We start from the raw sequence: 20,120 nt of genomic DNA on the forward strand, positions 1-20,120 counted from the left end.
TGTTGTGTAAGCCATACAGTCTGTGGTAGTTTGTTAGGGCAGTCCTAGCAAACTAATACAAGCTGAAGTCAGGGTTGTTCAGGGAAACTTCCTCCTTGTGACTTTCTCCATCACCTGGTTTCAGCATCACAGTCCCCCTGGGTGTCTGGAAGAGGGTAATTCCCTGGTGCCCTGGGTATTCCCCAAAAGAATGTGTTGATCTGGGGGGCTTCCCTGGTGGCGCAGTGGTTGAGAGTCCGCCTGCCGATGCAGGGGACACGGGTTCGTGCCCCGGTCCGGGAAGATCCCGCATGTCGCGAAGCGGCTGGGCCCGTGAGCCATGGCCGCTGAGCCTGCGCGTGCGCAGCCTGTGCTTCGCGACGGGAGAGGCCACAGCGGTGAGAGGCCCGCGTACCGCAAAAAAAAAAAAAAAGAATGTGTTGATCTGAATGCTCACACATTCAGATTACCAGGCAACTATGGTGGCGATTCTTTGGTGTATTCATTCACTTCTGATCATTTTTGTTTGAAGCTGCCTGCCTTGTCAGCATTTCCATTTCCCTCAGAAACTCAATTAAGAGTGTGAGATGAAGCAGAGGCGCTTATCTTACAGCTTTTCCATGACTTGATGTCTCAACTTTCATTGAGCAGGGGACACGGGTTCGTGCCCCGGTCCGGGAAGATCCCGCATGTCGCGAAGCGGCTGGGCCCGTGAGCCATGGCCGCTGAGCCTGCGCGTGCGCAGCCTGTGCTTCGCGACGGGAGAGGCCACAGCGGTGAGAGGCCCGCGTACCGCAAAAAAAAAAAAAAAGAATGTGTTGATCTGAATGCTCACACATTCAGATTACCAGGCAACTATGGTGGCGATTCTTTGGTGTATTCATTCACTTCTGATCATTTTTGTTTGAAGCTGCCTGCCTTGTCAGCATTTCCATTTCCCTCAGAAACTCAATTAAGAGTGTGAGATGAAGCAGAGGCGCTTATCTTACAGCTTTTCCATGACTTGATGTCTCAACTTTCATTGATGTGTGTAGTCCAAGCTCTGCAGAACGGAGGAGATGCCTGCGGAGACAGGGCGGCTTTGTGGACGGCTGTCTTTGCTGGGAATTGGGCCATGTGTGTGAGACACCAGGGTTTCAAGCCAAGTCTGCTTTCTCAGGAGACCATCTCTGGCATCTTGAAATTTAAGTGAAGCTTAATTTAATCCCTGGTTTTCACAGTAAATCTGTAGGCTTAAATCTCACAGTAAATCTGTGTTACTTACAGTAGGAGTTGGAAAACCATTGACTTCCTTTAGCCTGTTTATTTGAATTTGATTTACTGGGAAAATCAAGAAACAGAGCACCAGAGGTGTTTCAAAAAACTTAAAAAATTTTCACTCCACATTCCAATAGATCTACTTTCACAGTGGGTTGGGCAGGTGGAGTCTATAATTAATTAGGTTAAAATAAATTTTGGTTTTGTTCCATGTCTCCTATGCTTAGAGAACATGAGGGGTGAGAACTTTCCTCTTGAATTCTTTCTTGATTGGGTTCCTGGGACACTCAACATTAGGATATTGAGAGCATCCGAAGGCCTATAGTGAAGTGTTCCCGTTCTCTACTGTGTGTCCAGTGTCAAATAGACATGTTTGTTGTTTTTGGGGGTTTTTTTGGCTGCGCCTTGCGGCATGTGGGATCTTAGTTCCCTGACCAGGGATCGAACCCGTGCCCCCTGCATTGGAAGCATGAAGTCTTAACTACCGGACCACCAGGGAAGTCCAAGTTTGATGTTAATACACCTGTTTTGGTCGACTTTTCTGAGTGATATCATGAAGAGTGCTTCTTCAAAGTCCTTATTTTCATATATTTGCTGTTGCGTAAGAGAGATGAGCTATCATTATAATTGAGAGCAATTTAAACTCTTCTGCTTTAAGTTATGAAATAACTTGTTTTGGCTGTGCCATCTCCCAGCATGGCCTTCTCAGCAAATTTTTGTGGCTCATGGGGACAGATGACCCTGAGTGCTAGCAGCACCTGCAATCAGAATAGTTCTCATTCCAGGGCCCACACAACAGGGTGTGTTTGAAAGTACTTGGAAGCAAAGTATAAGCAACAACACACTGTACACTTCATCATGAAACACTGTACTGGAATCTGCCTTGCCTCAAACCTAGGAAGCCACTCTCCCCTCTATCCTAAGATTTTGTTACAGTTCCCCTCTCTATAAAGGAAGAAAGAGTAAATGGAAATTTCTTCACTAGGATGGAAAATGAAAATACTTAGATGAAGAAAAAGGTGATAACAGAGCTTATATTTGAAGATGACCAAAATCTGGGTGGAAAGACAGTCCTGGAAGACTGAATTAGTAATGTTTATTCACCTAAATAAATTGTTTATCCAGCTTATTATTCTTTAACAAAAGCAATTATTCCATGCTTAATTAGTTGTAGACTATGTATCCAACAGATTGTATGGACCAGAATGTATTTCATCTATAGGAAAAGAAAAAAAAAAAAAACACCCTTAGAAAGGATTTAAATCAGGGGTCAGAGACTTACAGCCAAGAGGCCAGATCTGGCCTACGGCCTGTTTTTATGTGGCTCATGAGCCTAGAATGGTTTGCACATTTTAAAATGACTGAAAGAAATTAAAAGAAGAATAATATTTTGTGACACGTGAAAGTTATACGTATTTCAGTGTTCATCAGTAAAGTTATATTGGAATACAGCTGTGCTTATTCACTGATGTATTGTGTCTGGCTGTTATCGTGCAGCAGCAGAGTTCAGTAGTTGTGACTGAGGTTCTGTGGCCTGCAAAGTGTAAGTTAGTTACTCTCTGGCGCTTTACAGAAAATCTTTGCCACTCTGGCTTGAATAATTGTTTAAATTTGTTCATATATATTTTTTAATTATTATTTACTGTGTACTCTGCTGGTTTTGATGTGCAGTGTGGAAAATCCTCATGTAGGATGGCAGGTTATTCCATAAACTCATCTTTTAGTTTACAGAATCCCTTCTATAGCATCTCTAAAGATGGCTACTGAATATCTTCTTGATCACTGGAAATTTAGCTGCAGTCATTAGGAAAGCAGACCAGCAGTCCTTTTTATTTTTCCCTAACCAAATCATTTATTTGACAAAGATTTAGTGAGGGCTGACTCTACAGCACCCACTGTTCTGGGCAGTGGGGATGAGTGATGATCCTAACAGACAAGGTCCCGGCTCTCTGGGACCATGCGTTCTCATGGGAGGAGATGGGCCATAGACAAATAAATATATAAATATATAACGTATTGGGGTAATAAGCACAATGAAGAAAAATCAAGGGGTGAGAGAGAGCAAGAGCAAGAGAGGGCTGCTTAAGAGGTGGTGATGGGCAAAGGCCTCCTAGAGTAGTTGCAGTTGAGCAGGACTCAGTGATATGGAGACCCAGGAGGTGGCATTCTAGGTGCAGGAAACTGCAAGAGCAAAGGCCCTCAGGTGGGACTGAACTTGGCATGTTTGAGAAACAGCAAAGATGCCCTTGAGGCTAGGGCAGAGGAAACAAAGGGAAGAGTACTGCAGAGTAAAGCCAAAAAATATGGGGGTGGGGGCTTCCCTGGTGGCGCAGTGGTTGAGAGTCCGCCTGCCGAGGCAGGGGACCCGGGTTCGTGCCCCGGTCCGGGAAGATCCCACGTGCTGCGGAGCGGCTGGGCCCGTGAGCCATGGCCGCTGAGCCTGCGCGTCCGGAGCCTGTGCTCCGCAACGGGAGAGGCCACAACAGTGAGAGGCCCGCGTACAGCAAAAAAAAAAAAAAAAAAAAAGGGGTGGAGTGGGGGACAGGTTGCGAAGGGTACTGCAGGACAGAATAAGGACCTAAAATATTCATTTCTCAGAGATGACAGGGTTTTGAGCACAGCTGACTTGATCTGACTTACATTTTAAAAAGGATCACTTAAACAAGTGGGACTACGTTAAACTAAAAAGCTTCTGCACAGCAAAGGAAACCATCAACAAAATGAAAAGGCAACCTACTCAATGGGAGAAAATATTCACAAATCATATATTGGATAAGGGGTTAATATCCAAAATATGTATAAAGAACTTATACAGTTCTACAGCAAGAAAACCAAATAATCCAATTAAAACATGAGCAGAGAAACTGAGTAGACGTTTTTCCAAAGAAGACATACAAATGGCCAACAGATACTGAAAAGGTGCTCCTCATCACCAGTCATCAGGGGAATGCAAATCAAAATCACGATGAGATAATCACCTCACATCTGTAAGAATGGCTTTTATCAAAAAGACAAGCACAACAGGTGTTAGTGAGGATGTGGAGAAAAGGAAACCCTTGTGCATTGTTGGTGGGAATGTAAATTGGTGCAGCCACTGTGGAAAACAGTATGGAGGTTCTTCAAAAAATTGAAAATAGAGCTGCCATATGATCCAGCAATCCCACTTTTAGGTAAAAATCCCAAGGAGGTGGAAACAGGATCTTGAAGAGATATTTACATTCCCACGTTCATTGCAGTATTATTCACAGTAGCCAAGATATGGAAGCAACTTAAATGTCTGTCAACAGATGAATGGCTAAAGAAGATGAGAAGATGTATATATATATATATGTATACATACACACATATACATGCACACAATGGAATATTATTCAGCCTTGAGAAAGAAGGAAATCCTGCTATTTGTGACAACATGGATGAACCTTGAGGGCATTATGCTAAGTAAAATAAGTCAGACAAAGAAAGACAAATACTCTATGGTATCACATAAGTGTGGAATCAAAAAGAAAGCATTGGACTCATAGAAACAGTAGAAGAGAGGAGAGGCTTGTAAAAGGGTGTAAACTTTCAGCTATAAGGTGAATAAGGTCTAAGGATTTAATGTAAAGCATGGTGACTGTAGTTGATAACACTATATTGTGTAATTGTAAGAGAATGGAACTTAAATGTTCTCACCAAAAAAAAAAAAAAAAGATAAATACGTGAGGTGATGGATGTGTTAATTAGCTAGGTAAGAGGAAACCTTTCACAATGTCTATGTGTATCAAATCACCACAATGTATACTTTAGATATCTTAACATTTAGTATGTCTATTATATATACCTCAATAAGGCTGAAAAAATATCATTTAAGCTTTAAGTATATTTCCTTTACTGTGTAGTTTATTGCAGATGATGGCATTTTGTGGATTAAACAACAATGACAACCAAAAACCATGTCAGTACACTAATCAAAAGTTAGCTTTTTTTTTTCTTTAACATCTTTATTAGAGTATAATTGCTTTACAATGGTGTGTCAGTTTCTGCTTTATAACAAAGTGAAAAACAGCTAGCTTTAAAAGGTGCCTAAGGGGAATTCCCTGGCGGTCCAGTGGTTAGGACTCCGTGCGTCCACTGCAGGAGGCATGGGTTCAATCCCTGGTTGGGGAACTAAGATCCCACATGTGTGGTACGGCCAAATAAATAAATAAATAAATAAATAAATAAATAAGAAAAGGTCCTGAAATATTGTCGAGTGACTTTTCTTTGACATAATTCACGTAAGGCTGCCATAAAGGTGGGATCAAAACAGTAGTAATTAGGGCAGTATCTTGTGAGTATTCAGAGGTTTTAGGTATATGATCAGCCCAGGTCTCATCAGGAAACAGGTGGCACATTCATACTGAGAACTTGGACAGGGTGTAGGGGAAGTACCTGAGATCTTCATCACCCTGGGGCTTGTGGCAGCCAAGCTCCTCCCACTTGGGGGCCTGAGGGGTGAGGGGGGAGACAGAGAGCTGTGTGTAGTGGGCCACTGGGCAGGTCTTGTGACCTGAGAGCCTGCAGGGAGGGAGCTGTTTTCTTCCTTCCTTCTGCTCTCCTGTGGTTGTCCTCCTGTGGAACCTCCGCATTGGTCAAACCCAACCAGGAGCCAGAGGGTAAGGAGCATGTTTTTATTTTATTTTATGTTTTTGCATTACGCGGGCCTCTCACTGTTGTGGCCTCTCCCGTTGCGGAGCACAGGCTCCGGACACGCAGGCTTAGCGGCCATGGCTCACAGGCCCAGCCGCTCTGCGGCATGTGGGATCTTCCTGGACCGGGGCATGAACCCGTGTCCCCTGCATCGGCAGGCAGACTCTCAACCCCTGCGCCACCAGGGACGCCCCTGTTTGTTTGTTTTTATTTTTATGAAGGTATAGTTGATTTACAGTATTGTGTTAGTTTCAGGTATACAACAAAGGGATTCAGATATATATATATATATTTTTTTTTTCAGATTATTTTCCATTATAGGTTATTACAACATATTGAATATTGTTCCCTGTGTTATACAGAAAATCCTTGTTGCTTATCTATCTCATATATAGTTGTATGTGTCTGTTAATCCCATACTCCTCATTCCCCACCCCACTCCTGCCCGTGTTCCCCTTTGGTAACCATAAGTTTCTTTTCTATGTCTGTGAGTCTGTATTATTTTATTTTTCTCTGTCTGATTACTTCACTTAGTATGATACTCTCTAGGTCCATCCATGGTGCATGTATCTTTTCAAATTAGATTTTTATCTTTTTCGGAAATATGCCCAGGAGTGGGATTGCTGAATCATATGGTAACTCTTTTGAGTTTTTTAAGGAACCTCCATACTGTTTTCCATAGTGGTTGCACCAATTTACATTCCCACCAATAGTGCAAGAGTGTTCCCTTTTCTCCACACCCTTTCCAGCATTTATTGTTTGTAGACTTTTTTTTTTAATATCTTTATTGGAGTATAATTGCTTTACAATGGTGTGTTAGTTTCTGCTTTACAACAAAGTGAATCAGTTATACATATACACGTTTGTAGACTTTTTGATGATGGCCATTCTGACCAGTGTGAGGTGATACCTCATTGTAGTTTGGATTTTCATTTCTCTAATAATTAGAGATGTTGAGCATCTTTTCATATGCCTGTTAGCCATCTCTCTGTCTTTTTTGGAAAAATGTCTATTTAGGTCTTCTGCTCGTTTTTTGATTGGGTTGTCTGGTTTTTTTTTTTGATATTGTATGAGCTGTTTGAATATTTTGGAAATTAACCCCTTGTTGGTTGCATCATTTGCACGTATTGTCTCCCATGCTGTTGGTTGTGTTTCTGTTTTGTTGATGGTTTCCTTTGCTTTGCAAAAGTTTATGTGTTTGATTAGGTCCCATTTATTTATTTTTGCTTTTATTTCTTTTGCCTTGGGAGACTCACCTAAGAAAATATTGCTGTGATTTATGTCTGAGAATGTTTTGCCTATGTTCCCTTCTAGGAGTTTTGTGGTGTCATGTCTTATATTTAGGTCCTTAAACCAGTTTGAGTTTATTTTTGTATATGGTGTGAAGGAGTGTTCTATTTTCATTGATTTACTTGAGGCTGTCCAGATTTCCCAATATTACTTGCTGAAGCCACCGTCTTTTCTCCATTGTATATTCTGGCTTCCTTTGTCGAAGATTAACTGAGTGTAAGTTTATGGGTTTATTTCTGGGCTCTCTATTCTGTTTCATTGATCTATATGTCTGTTTTTGTGCCAGTACCATGCTGTTTTGGTTACTGTAGGTTTGTAGTATTGTCTGAAGTCTGGGAGGTTATGCCTCCAGCTTTGTTCTTTTTCCTCAGGATTGCTTTGAGGGAGTGTGTTGTCAAGTGGGTCAGCTTCCTGGAGCAAAGAACAGAGAGGAAAAGTGGAGGGGCGAGTGGAATCTTAGATCTTAGGCAACACCTATGACACTTTTTAGGAGTTCCAACACTCTGTTGCTTGCCCTCTCCCACCTTAACCCCACCCAAAGATACACCACAGCTGAGTGTGTGCGTGCGTGCGCGCGCGCGTGCGCACACACACCCACACACACACCCTCCGTAAGTTCCCTCTGGTATCCTGTGATCACTTTTCTCATGAGTGCAGGGGAGCAGTCTTATAATATATGCCATTGGACACACAAGGAAGGGTTTGGAGAGCCCCACAATCCCATCTTTCATTCCTGAAAAATTCAAAGCACATGTGTGTTATTGATGGTAGAATAGAGCATTTTATTATTTTTTTAAAAAAGTCTCTTGTATAGTTGGATACAGAAGGAAAAATACAGTGAGACAATTTAATACCTTGGTGAACTATATTCAGTTTTGGTTATTATTCTGGTTAAAAACAAACAAAGCAAGCATTGATTTTTAGCCTCTTTGATCCAAATGGTTTTAGTTTTCCACTGTTGGGCATGTTAAAACTTTGAAGACACAGAAGTACGATTCAGTAAACTGCTTCTTTCAGCAACTTCTGTGATGTCCTGGGGCACTGGAAGCCTTCGGTTTCCTTTCAAGGCAGGAGCAGTTAACTCTGAATCACTCACTCTCTGTGCGAAGTCAGGACCTTTACATTTGGTACCAGAGGGCAGAGAAGAATTTTTTTTTTAATGATTTGATATTTAAAAAATATTTGACTTTGCATTTGACTTAAAGAATCCAAGGTTCTAATAACAGAACGGTCAACTTGGCCATTAGAAAGAGGTCTATAGAAAGAGGTATATGCACAAGCCGATTTTAGGTGTTATTTTGTAGAGGGTGGTCCCTGTAGGATGAACTCAAACTGAATCGCTGGTAAAACTCATTTGCCTCTGCCCTTTTTCTGGACTCTGGATGAAAACCAAGATCTGTGGCACATTCCCTGAATGTTCTTGGCCCCCGAGTTGGAGGCCTCACTGAGGACTCATGGGGAAAACAAAACTCTCTCTTTTCTATTTATGGTTATTAGCCATGTTGTAAAACTTAAATATAATTTGTTTTGCTTTAAGGTCAATGAAGAAAAGTCATCTTGAACTTTCCATTAGTTGTCAAGCACCAGAACAGGGTATGTTTTTGTTTCATGGCTTTTGCCCGTGGGTAAGCTTTGCAGCTCAGGATCGTTCACGCGGTTGTGGACCATTGGGCTTGGGGAGCACCCAATGTGTGAGGCCATGTGTTAACATGTGGTGGCTGAAGCATGAGTGAAGCGGGGCCCTGGTCCTGAGTTAGTTTATATGATTCTTCTCAGGAGATTGGATGCATGAGAGGATACATGGCCTGTAGAGAAAAAGCGCCTCCAGGGATGAGGCGAGTACTATGGACAGTTTCTGGGAGAGGGGCTGGCTAGCAAAAGCACTGCTGGCTTTGAGCCAGGACTTGGAGGATCCCCCGCGGAACAAAGTCACGCAGTGGTGTATTTGAGTGAGTTCTGACTTCAATTGTAAGCCTCAGTTTTCCTCATCTATAAAATGGTGATGATATCTTTACCACCCATATCACAGTACTTTTATGAGACTAACTTCCAAAATGCACCACAACTAGTGAAATACTCTCAATGCTGTTACTTATTACTATGGTTAATATTGTCAAATGGTGTCTGTTAAATAGTTACATAGCTGTGAGGAGCTGTAGTTTTCCAGGAGTTGGATCTAAAAAAAGAGTTACTATTATTCATGGTGGTTTATTAGGCTAGCTCCACATAGGAAGGTTTTTATATGTGGAAATGTAGCTGATCTCACAAATGTGGTGGAGAGAGCCATTTACTAAAGTGGAGAGGAATCCCTGAACAGTATCTGAAAGGCCGAGTTCCCATTTTTTAGGGAAGAATCAGGCATAGGATGGTTCAGTATATTAATGTGTAGGTACCTAAAGATCTGGATTTGAAATGGCTATGGAGTGTGGGACTTGAAACTCTGTGATTCTTTAAGGAGAAAAACAAAAACAAAAAAATCAAAACCAAAAAATAACCAATGCTTAAAAAAGAAATTGAACTTCCTAGAGTCTTTCTGAGACTTAAGAACTTGAGTTGATTTAGGGAAGTAGGAGATGTGGTAAATTCCTTCCTGTGTATGTTCATTAAAACATCGTGAATTAAGCTAGAGAAACTGGAGCCTGAAGCATGTTAGTGTTGTATGAGGGGAAGGACATACATGTATGAGATTAGGTTTAAAAAAACACGTGCCACATATTCAGCTGGAGGTCCTCATTTGAATTCATTCCCCAGATAGGCCCTAGTCAGACGTTTCATTGTCGCCCCTTTTGCTAGAATGACTGAACCACTCTTCTTTAGGATTGATTTTATAGGGAGTTTATGAGCCAATCAGGAAAACTGACCTCATTGTCACATTATTTTTTCCTTTTTTAAAACAGACTTTATTTTTTTTTTGAACCGTTTTAGATTTACAGGAAGATTGAGAAGATAGTACAGAGTTCTCATTAACCCTCTTACCGTTTGCCCTATTATTGACATCTTACATTCATATGGTACATTTGTTACAATTAATGTACCAGTACATACATTTTTATTAACTAAAGTCCATAGTTTGGTCAGATGTCCTTAGTTTCTGCCTAGGTCAAAAGCTGTCCTTTTCACTCATATCTTTACCTCATCACATAGGGCAGTGGTTTCCTGATAATAGTGGCTTTTCAACAATTATTGGTAGAGTGAATAAAGAAAGAAGATGCAATACCTGCCCTTAAATTGTTACAGTGTAGTAGGAAAGGATCAGGCCGCCATGCAAATGACATACACACTAGTGCTTAAGAGTTTAGAAGCAGATGGGCTATATTTGAATGAAGCCTGGCACTGCCACTTACTGATCCTGTAATTGGGTAGGTCACCCAGCCTCTCAAAGCCTGTTTCCTCACCTGTGAAAAGAGGTAATGACAGCTCCTACCTCAGTGAGGTAGGAAAGAAACGAGTGAAGTAAAGAATGCATGCGACAGCATGGCAGCAGGGCCTCACACGTGGGAAGCTCTCAGTAAATGTCAGCTTCAGTGTTTACCTTGCAGGGTAGAATGTGATAGGTGTGCTGAGAGGTACAAGGTGTAATGGGGAGTCTGAAAAGGGGAGATGCATAAAGTGGGGTGGAGGTGAGGAAAGTTTTCCGAGAGGAGGTAGCCTTTGAGATTGACCTGAAAGAATAAATCAGCTTTCACCAGAGGCCCAGTGACTGGAGGGAGAAAAATGCCAGGTTGAGACAATACAACACACAAAGTTACAGAGGTGGAAGGCGTGAGAGAATGTGTTCTGGAGGAAAGAAAATAATCTACTATAGATGGACTGTGGTCTAATATGGCAAGAGACTAGGACAAGGGAGATAAAACTATGGGGTCATAAATGTTTTTGATATAAATTTAAACTTTTAATTCTAAAATTTTTCAAATATAGAAAAAAGTAGAAGGAATATACTACAATGAAAACCCATAGAACCCTTATCTGATTTCAGTAACTATTAGCATTTTTCTTATTTACTTCCTCTGTGTAAATTTACACATATTATTTTTTGCTGAGCCATTTCAAAATAAATTTTAGATATCATGGCATTTTACCCCTAAGTACTTTAGCATTCATCTCCAAGAAATAAAGAAGCTGCCTTATGTAAATGCAGTACTATTATGATGGCCAACAAAATTAATTGTAGTCCTCAATATCATTTATTATCAGTCCATAGTCAAATTTCCCGAAGACTTAGTCCCCTAAGTCTTTAGCATTGAAAAAAAAGTTAAACCAGAATCCAAGCTAAAGACCGTGTACTGCATTTTATTTGATTGTCGTGCCTCTTACGTCTCCTCAAATCTAAAATTCCTACTAAGATATTAAGACTCTGAGGCTTTGGAGCACCGAGATTATGGTGCTTTCCCCTCCCCTACCCCATCTACCATCCATATAATTCAAAATAAAAACAATATTGAATTTCAATAAAAGAAATGTAAGCAAGTCCAAGTAGATTCAGATTTTTTTCTCCCATCAAGATGATGACTTTGATGCTATCGAAATCTCGAGTGATCACATTTTTAAATACCTCAGCATATGCTTATTTGCCTTGAATGGTCCAGCTCTAGACTCACAGAACTCAGTAGAGATCAAGTGACTCACTGTTTTCAGTCGAGCTGAATGGCTAGCGTGTCTAAACTTCACAGATAGGAAACCACATCCTTAATAGACACACAGAAGTGGTTTTTATTCCCATTGTATATATAAGCCTTCCAGGCACTAAGTTCCAATCCTTTCGGGCAATTTCACAATATTTCTTTAAGGCAAAAAGTCACGTAGGCCTGTGGGTTGGAAAACAGAGGATGCAGAACCTTGTTGGTCCTACTTTAACCAGGAACACTCTGGTTACAAAGTGCCTCCTTTGTTTTTGGCCCTTCCTGAGTCACAGGTACCTATGGCTGGGCAAGAGTCCGGAATAGCTGCGGGTATGGGAGTGGGCATGAGGTGTCCACCTGCCTGGGCTGCAACTTCTGCAACTCATAGGATAAACCTGGCATCCTTTGGAACAACACGGAAGAGAGGGAGGTATTTGGGGAGTGCTTTCCTGCACACGCACACCCTCTAATTGCCTTTTCCTAAGGATCTTTCCTTGGTGCGTTTGGAAGGGAGGCTCCTCTGAGGACCATTTCTTTGCACCTCGCTTGCAGGTGCACGGTGAGTGCTGCTTTAATTTATTGCACTTTGCCTTGTCGGGGAACCCAGCCCACCCCACCTCTGCTGGGAGCACCGCATTTCCACCTCCTTTTCAACTTCATGAGGTTCTGTTGACCCACTTGGAAGAGGTTCATTGTAGCACCTGCTTGTTTTTTCTTCTGTCCTTAATTTGGTTTGCCTTTTATTGTCTTCCAACTGAATGGATTCTTTCTCTTTCTTTTAAGGGAAAGGAACCTGAGAAAAGCAATGCTTGTGGTGGTGACTGCTTGCTAAGGGTAATTACTGTTTTATGTTAATCTACATGTTAAAATGAGCAGACAGGGAATTGCTAAATTCACCATCTTGTTATTTCCCAAGTCTGGTCTTCTTAAGTATATTTGTTGCTTAAATAAAGATGTAGCCATGCAAAGTAGAAATGTCCAAATGTACAGTTTTTTATGCATGTGTATATATAGCATTTAAAATTTTTATTTCCATCAGCAAGAGTCATTATAGAATACTTGGAAATTATAGGAAAGCAGAAAGAAGAAACCCAGAGATAACTAGCGTTAACACTCTGAATTTATGTCCGGTCATTTAGTCTACATGTTATTTCTCTTTAAATGGGCACAGTTTCACTATTACAGTCTAGGACTTCTTGCTCCTGGGAAGTGTGGTCCACAGATCAGCAGCATCTACGTCTCTTGGGAGCTTGTTAGAAATGCAGAATCTTGGTTAGCCTCTTGTTTGCATCCCCCCCACGCCCCAGAAAAAGAAATACAGAATCTTGGGCTCTACCACAGACACACTGAATCGTAATTTGTATTGAATGATAGTACGTATCCATTAAAATTTGGAAGTACTTCTCCAGAACACAGTATACCCAGGACAGCAGGGGAAGTGGGTAGGACCCAAAGGCCAAGACTGTTTTTCTCCATCTTCCCTGTGTCACTCTTTCCTAAAATAATTTCCTCCGTATGTGATAAAGATAAAAATGAGGTCAATTTTCTAGCAAGACATAGTAGCCTTGATAAGGAACCCAGCTGTCTCATGCATAAACATTTCATTTAGCAAACATACATTAGGTGTCTGCTGTGTTCCAGGCACACGCGCGGCAGTCACAAAGCCCGCCGTCAAGGCTTTGCGTGTACTGCAGTAGAAACATATAGAAGGCAAGGGGAGGGGGTGGGTGGTGCTACAGGGATTGGGCTTGGAAGTCAGAAAGAAAAACGGTTTCTGGGCTGAGTCCTGAAATATAATTCAGTGAACATGAGTTATGAGTATTGCTAGGCTCTGGAGAGAGCACAAAGCTGGATAAAATGGATCCCTTCCTTCAAGGAGTCTGTGCTTGATTTAAGGACAGGGGACAGTGTTTAAAATGATAAATGAAATCTGAAGCACCTTGGTGTTAGGGTAGAACCAGAAGATCAGGGTCTGAATATCAACTTTACAACTCTGTGATCTCGGACGAGTTATTTCACCTGTCTGAGTATCCATTTCTTCCGTGGATAGAAGCAAAATAACGTAAACTACTTCACAGAATTTCAGTGATTTTTTTTTTTTTCTTTTGCGTTGGGTCTTCGTTGCTGCGCGCGGGCTTTCTCTAGTTGCGGCGAGCGGGGGTTACTCTTAGTTGCGGTGCGCGGGCTTCTCACTGCGGTGGCTTCTCTTGTTGCGGAGCACGGGCTCTAGGCGCGCGGGCTTCAGTAGTTGTGGCACGCAGGCTCAGTAGTTGTGGCTCGCAGGCTCTAGAGCGCAGGCTCAGTAGTTGTGGCATACGGGCTTAGTTGCTCCGTGGCATGTGGGATCTTCCCGGACCAGGGCTCGAACCCGTGTCCCCTGTATTGGCAGGCAGATTCTTAACCACTGTGCCACCAGTGGTGGAAGTGGGAAGTCCCTAAGTGATTTTTAAATGAGGTAACATAGTAAAGTTCTTGCCTACAGTGAGTAGAGAATCAGTACCGTGTGGCAAAGATATTTAAAAAGTGTCAAGTGAGTGCCATAGATAGAAGTATTGAGGAGAAACAGAGAAAAGAGAGGCTGTTTCCACCTGGACTGTGAGAGACCTTGTGGCCAATATGGCCCTGAGGATGTGAATGAGGAAGAGAGGGCCAGTGGGAACCAAAGTGGAAGATGAAGCTGCACTTTTGAGACTGGATAGACTGAGAAGAGAGGTAATAGAAACAAGGGATCAAGTTTGGTGGAGGAGAATTCTGTTTCCAACACATTCAGTTTGAGGCGGCTGCTGAAAGCCGTGCTTCTGGGATGCAAGTTTGCCCACGTGGAATGTTCGTTATTCAGACACATGCCCCTCTGTTCTAGGCTTGGCCAGGGCTGGGCATGAAATGAAGTGCTCAGGTTCACTGGTCCTGGTGTTTGGTCAGAACACCTCTTGGCAGAGGGGCTCTTTCTTGCTCACTGGAAAGGTACACATCTATCCAGGGTTTCTCACCAGGATGGAAAACAATGCACAATTTTTTTTAAACCTTGAGGCTTACCTCTTCTTCCAAAGAAGAGGTATGGAAGAGAACTGAAATTATCTGTGCCTAAGTTTTATCCATTGTTATCCTCTTCCTTGGGCTTCTTTTTCTCTGTAAATCTTCTTCCTCCCAACTAATGACCATTAATTGCTACAGAAGAAAAATGAATTGGAAAAAGTTTTTTGAAAAATGGACTAAATGCTCTAACACCAGTGGTCTCTATTTCTATTTGTGTTGGTTTCAACCGTAAGCTCCTTTATGATCTCTCTTCATATGGAATAGACATAGCCTACAAGTAACCGTGGTTACTGGCTTTTAGAGGTTACAACCAGCCTGCCATATAAAATGCTAACATTTTGCCAAATTTGTTTTATCTCTGTCTCTCTCTGTTTCTGTCTCTCTGTCTCTGTATACATACACTTTAAAACATTTTTGCTGAACCGGTTGAGTTAGTTATAGAGGTCATGACCCTTTACCTGAAATATTAATACTTTTACATGTGTCTTCCAAACACAAGAATATTCTCCCACATAGCCCATAATACCGATTCAAACTTCCTCAGTTATTCCAGTAATGTCTTTTTATAACCCCTCTCCTCATCCAAGATTCATCAACAGTCATTCACTGCGTTTTGTTTCTTTTCCTTTAATCCAGAACAGTCACCCTGTTTTTGTTTATTTTTGTCATTCATGGCACTGATATCTTGGAAAATGCCAAGATAATTGTCTTGCAGAAAGTACCACAAGTACTGGATTTGTTTGATTGTTACTTTATGATAAGATGCAGATTAAGCCTTTTGACAAACATACTACATAGTCCCTGTGGAGACATGTGACGTTCCTTTATCCTATAATTGTGACAGCCATCACTTGGGTAAGGTGGTCTGCCAGAGCTCTCCATTATAAATATACCTTTTCCCCTGGGTAAGTGATAAGTAATCTGTGGGGTGATATTCTGAGACTGTGTGAGTATCCTGTTCTATAGCAACCCTTTCCCTAATGGTTTTAGCATCCATTAATGACCCTTGACTGAATCAATCATTGCCTTGGTGGTTGCAAAGTGGGATTTTCTATTTCTGCTATTCCTTTGGTGTTTATTAGCTGGCTTTCTTTGTAAAGAAGAGCTTTCCGCTATCCCCCTTTCCATGAATATCTATGGATTTATGGTTCCTTTTTTAAAAATTGAGCGTGTTATAATTTATCCGTATCATTCATTTTGTTGTTCAAATTGTACCACATTTGGCCAGTGGGAGCCCCTTCAAGGCAGCTCCTGTGTCCTTCTGTCATGTCAGCATTAATATTTGAGCACTTCTTGCTCTCTGGCATAGTATGATGTTCTAGGCTTATATTGTACTTTCCTTACCCCCAGGCCTGGACCCAACTATTTCTCCAGTGAGCTATGGTGCTTAGAAAAACAAGATTTGGGTACTCAAACTTTTCTTTAAAAATGCATATAATCCAGAGAAAGTTAAAATTCCTTAATCATTTGTTGAAGCTCCCCCATTCCCCAGCTTCTGCTAAAATATTGCCATGGAGTCATTGGAAGTTTAGAAGTTGGAAGGAAAGGACCAATGAGAGGAGGAGGCCGTTGAAAGAGAAGGTCATTGGGCTTTGGACCAGAGCTGGTGCAGTGATGCAAAAAGGGGGAGTGAGATAGTGCTGAGACCAATTTAGATTATGTTGGAATTCTGCCCACAGAGTGACTAGAGAGCCTGAGAAAATAATTTCTGCTTATTTTCCAGGTAGACTCTGAAAATTGGTTGCCCTTTTTTATATCCAGTAATGCTAAGAGAGAGTATTCCCCTGAGCTGTACATATGCTAATTCTTAGAACAATTTAAGAAATATAGTTTCCATACTGAGAGTTCCTAAGTGTTCTGTATTTTCAGAGTCAGTGTGAGGTGTGTATAGGTAGATGTATATTTCTGCATGTCTTCTTTTAAAAATTAAAATTCATAGTTTTTATTTTGAACACTCCTAATTGAAAATAGTATCTGAATTTATTTGCTGATTATAATATTTGGTTGCAAATTATTAAAGGTGCATATGTGCAGCATTTTAGGCAGCAACTTGTGAGACACAGAAGCCAAGAATTTCAGTTATTTTCCGAAGTAATCAACATACATTTGATAAAATGATAGTCTCTGATCTTGAACTTGAACTGACTGATTTTTCTGGAACTCAGTATCACCTCTGTGATCCTTTCTTGTATATGATAGCGTAATTAAAATATTCCTTTGCCTTTTCTATTCTGTGAAACAAAACAGAACAAAACATGAAATCAGTAGCTTTGTTTCCGTTTGATAGGGAAGTTACGAAAATGCTTAAAAATACAAAAGCAAATTTGAAACAGAAGGGTTTTTTGTTTGTTTTCCATTGAAGTCAGCATTTTTGGAAGTAAAAAACAAAACAAAACAGAGACTAGTACATCTATACTTTGAACAGCAGGAATATGGTTATTATTCAGATGTATACACTGCATGTTACAGATGCTTTATAATTTTATAAAACAAAACCACACACACACACACACACGCACACACATACACAATCACTGATTTTTTTTTTTTTTTTTATTTCTCGGTACTCGGGCCTCTCACTGTTGTGGCTTCTCCCGCCGCGGAGCACAGGCTCCGGACGCGCAGGCCCAGCGGCCATGGCTCACGGGCCCAGCCGCTCCGCGGCATGTGGGATCCTCCCATACCGGGGCACGAACCCGTGTCCCCTGCATTAGCAGGCGGACTCTCAACCACTGCGCCACCAGGGAAGCCCAACAATCACTGATTTTTAATCCTCAGTGCATTCTTGAGAATGGAGAGTGGTACTAAAGCAATTGCTCTACACCGAATAGTTACTGCGTATTTGATGTGAGTAAAGGCTACGCTGAAGATGGAAAGGGGCACATCCTTTAAATGTGCTGCTGGCCAGTATAGGTAAGTGAACTCAGGTTGTGTGGTGGCCAAATTGTTCCACATTGGCCCTTGACTTCAGAGTATTGTAGTTTCACCATTTAGTTCTTAATGCAATTTCAGTGCATGGGATTAAACTAAGCAGACTGATGACTAATAAGGAGTCACCATTTTTGGCAAATGGATTATTTTCAAAGTCCATTTTTATGGTTATTGGGAAAATTTTAATACAACGGAGTTCTTTTGGAGGTCGTAAAGATCAGTATCTCTTTCTTACTTTCTATCGAAAACTCCCCGAGTGAGGCACTCATCCCCACAACCGAATCCATTGCTTCTTGTATTTCTTTAATCTTGATCTTGTTTGAAAGGAGCTTTATCCAGAGCACAATTTCTTCATTCATAACTAAATTTCTTTCAGACATTAAGACAGCTAATATGCAATTATATAATTAAAAGTCTTCTTTCATCTGGATTTTACTAAATCCATAACTGTTTTAGCCAGTAAAAGCAAATTATATTTTGGCCCCTAAAATGGATTTATATACTTTGAACATCTCTGTTGGGACTGTATTTGCCCTTGAATTATGAGATACAGAATACTTTCTGTGACTGGATCTGTTAATACCTGTGGAGGAAGCATCTGGTACCCTTGTTCTTGGGCTGGTGTTCATTCTACTGGCTGGAGTCACATTCAGAATTAAAGTGGGGATAAAAAGAGGCTTTTTCCCCATCAAATGCCTTAGTCCTATTTTTATATAGCGTATGGTTGTTTCTAACTGTAAAAGTAGATGTGATTATTGTGGAAAATTTGGGAACCACAGGAAAATGCAAAGAAAATAAAAATTCTTCTATTCTTATTCTGTTATCTCTAATTAGCCACTATATACAAATGTTGACTTTTTTTTCATTCTAGTCTTTTTTTCTAGGTATAGGTACTTTTTTTTTTTTTTTTCCCAGTACGCGGGCCTCTCACTGTTGTGGCCTCTCCCGTTGCGGAGCACAGGCTCCGGACGCGCAGGCTCAGCGGCCATGGCTCATGGGCCCAGCCGCTCCGCGGCATGTGGGATCTTCCCGGACCGGGGCGCGAACCCGTGTCCCCTGCATCTGCAGGCGGACTCTCAACCACTGCACCACCAGGGAAGCCCCTAGGTATAGGTACTTTTAAACAAAATTGAGATCATATGGGACAAATCATCTTATAGTCTGCATTCCCATTTTCTCATTTTATTAAATATCTTACAGATTTAAAAAAAACTTTATCTGTTGCTGAATATTTATATTTTAAAATTGCTTAAAATGTTATTACTTTAATGGAAAACTTCTTTGTACATATCTTTATGTATATCTTGGACTTTTTTTTACGGATAACTTTAATCTTTTAAAAATTTCTTGGTTTCAAGGAATGACAGGTAATTCAGTTTCTCCTCTCTAGCAATTCTGGCTAAGTCCTCTTGTCTGCAAGAATCGTATCTTTATAACACCATCATGTTGGTCTGTCTGGAATGGTGCAGTAATGCTTCATTTATCTAACAATACCATTACGGAACTTCTCATAAATAAATTTTTCACTTAACTGAAATACCCTTAAAAGTGTCCATACTAGGTTATTGTAAACCTAGTATGTGAGTGTGATTCTTTCTAAAATTAAATTACATATGTTGCTATCCTCTTTAACTTAATGAACATATTTGAAAATCATAATTTAACCCCTCTGGTCTAAATCACAAGCGTACTGGGACTTCCTTTGGTGGTCCAGTGGTTAAGACTCAGTGCTTTCACTGCATGGGGCTGGGTTCAATCCCTGATCGGGGAACTAAGATCCCATAAGCCATGTGGCGTGGCCAAAAAAACAAAACAAAACACACAACACAAAAGCATCCTTGTAAACACTAGTTATTATACAGTCAGTTCTGCTAAAATGCAATATATGTGTTTCTAAAAACCACCATGCTATGCAGAATCATGCAGTAAACCCCCCAGTGCTTAAGGGAAAAGAAGGATCAGGGACATAACACTCAAAAACCTTTATCAGTGAGGCAGCCCAGCACTGGAGCCTACCTGGGCTCTTTGGTGGGGCTGATGGCGGACTCTGGGAGGGCTCACGCCAAGGAGTACTTCCCAGAACTTCTGCTGCCAGTGTCCTTGTCCCTGTGGTGAGACACAGTCACTGCCCGCCTCTGCAGGAGACCCTCCAACACTAGCAGGTTACCTGCACCACTCATAGAGCCATTTGCGAAGAAAGCCTGTCACATGGCCCTGCCAACCTGGCCACAGCTGACTGAATCACAGGGGACACGGGTTCAAGCCCTGGTCCAGGAAGATCCCACATGCCGCAGAGCAGCTAAGCCCGTGCGTCACAACTACTGAGCCTGCGCTCTA

At 41.4% G+C, this 20,120-nt stretch overlaps 1 protein-coding gene across 18 annotated transcripts in view; it reads left to right on the forward strand.

Moving 5' to 3' along the window:
* APBB2 (amyloid beta precursor protein binding family B member 2) overlaps nt 1-20,120 on the forward strand; it is a 386,035-nt gene that overhangs the window by 89,355 nt on the left and 276,560 nt on the right. Inside the window, exons 3-5 of one of the 18 annotated variants that reach the window (XM_024118483.3) lie at nt 8,735-8,790; nt 12,302-12,375; nt 12,600-12,650. The exons of 14 other annotated variants lie outside the window; for them this stretch is intronic. The gene's annotated coding sequence lies outside the window, so the exon portion shown is untranslated. The remainder of the gene's footprint in view (nt 1-8,734; nt 8,791-12,301; nt 12,376-12,599; nt 12,651-20,120) is intronic. 3 more of the 18 variants (XM_024118478.3, XM_024118488.3, XM_024118487.3) reach the window with 3 other exon arrangements.

This window comes from Physeter macrocephalus, chromosome 7 (assembly GCF_002837175.3).
Source record: "Physeter macrocephalus isolate SW-GA chromosome 7, ASM283717v5, whole genome shotgun sequence".
NCBI classification, from domain to species: Eukaryota; Metazoa; Chordata; class Mammalia; order Artiodactyla; family Physeteridae; genus Physeter; species Physeter macrocephalus.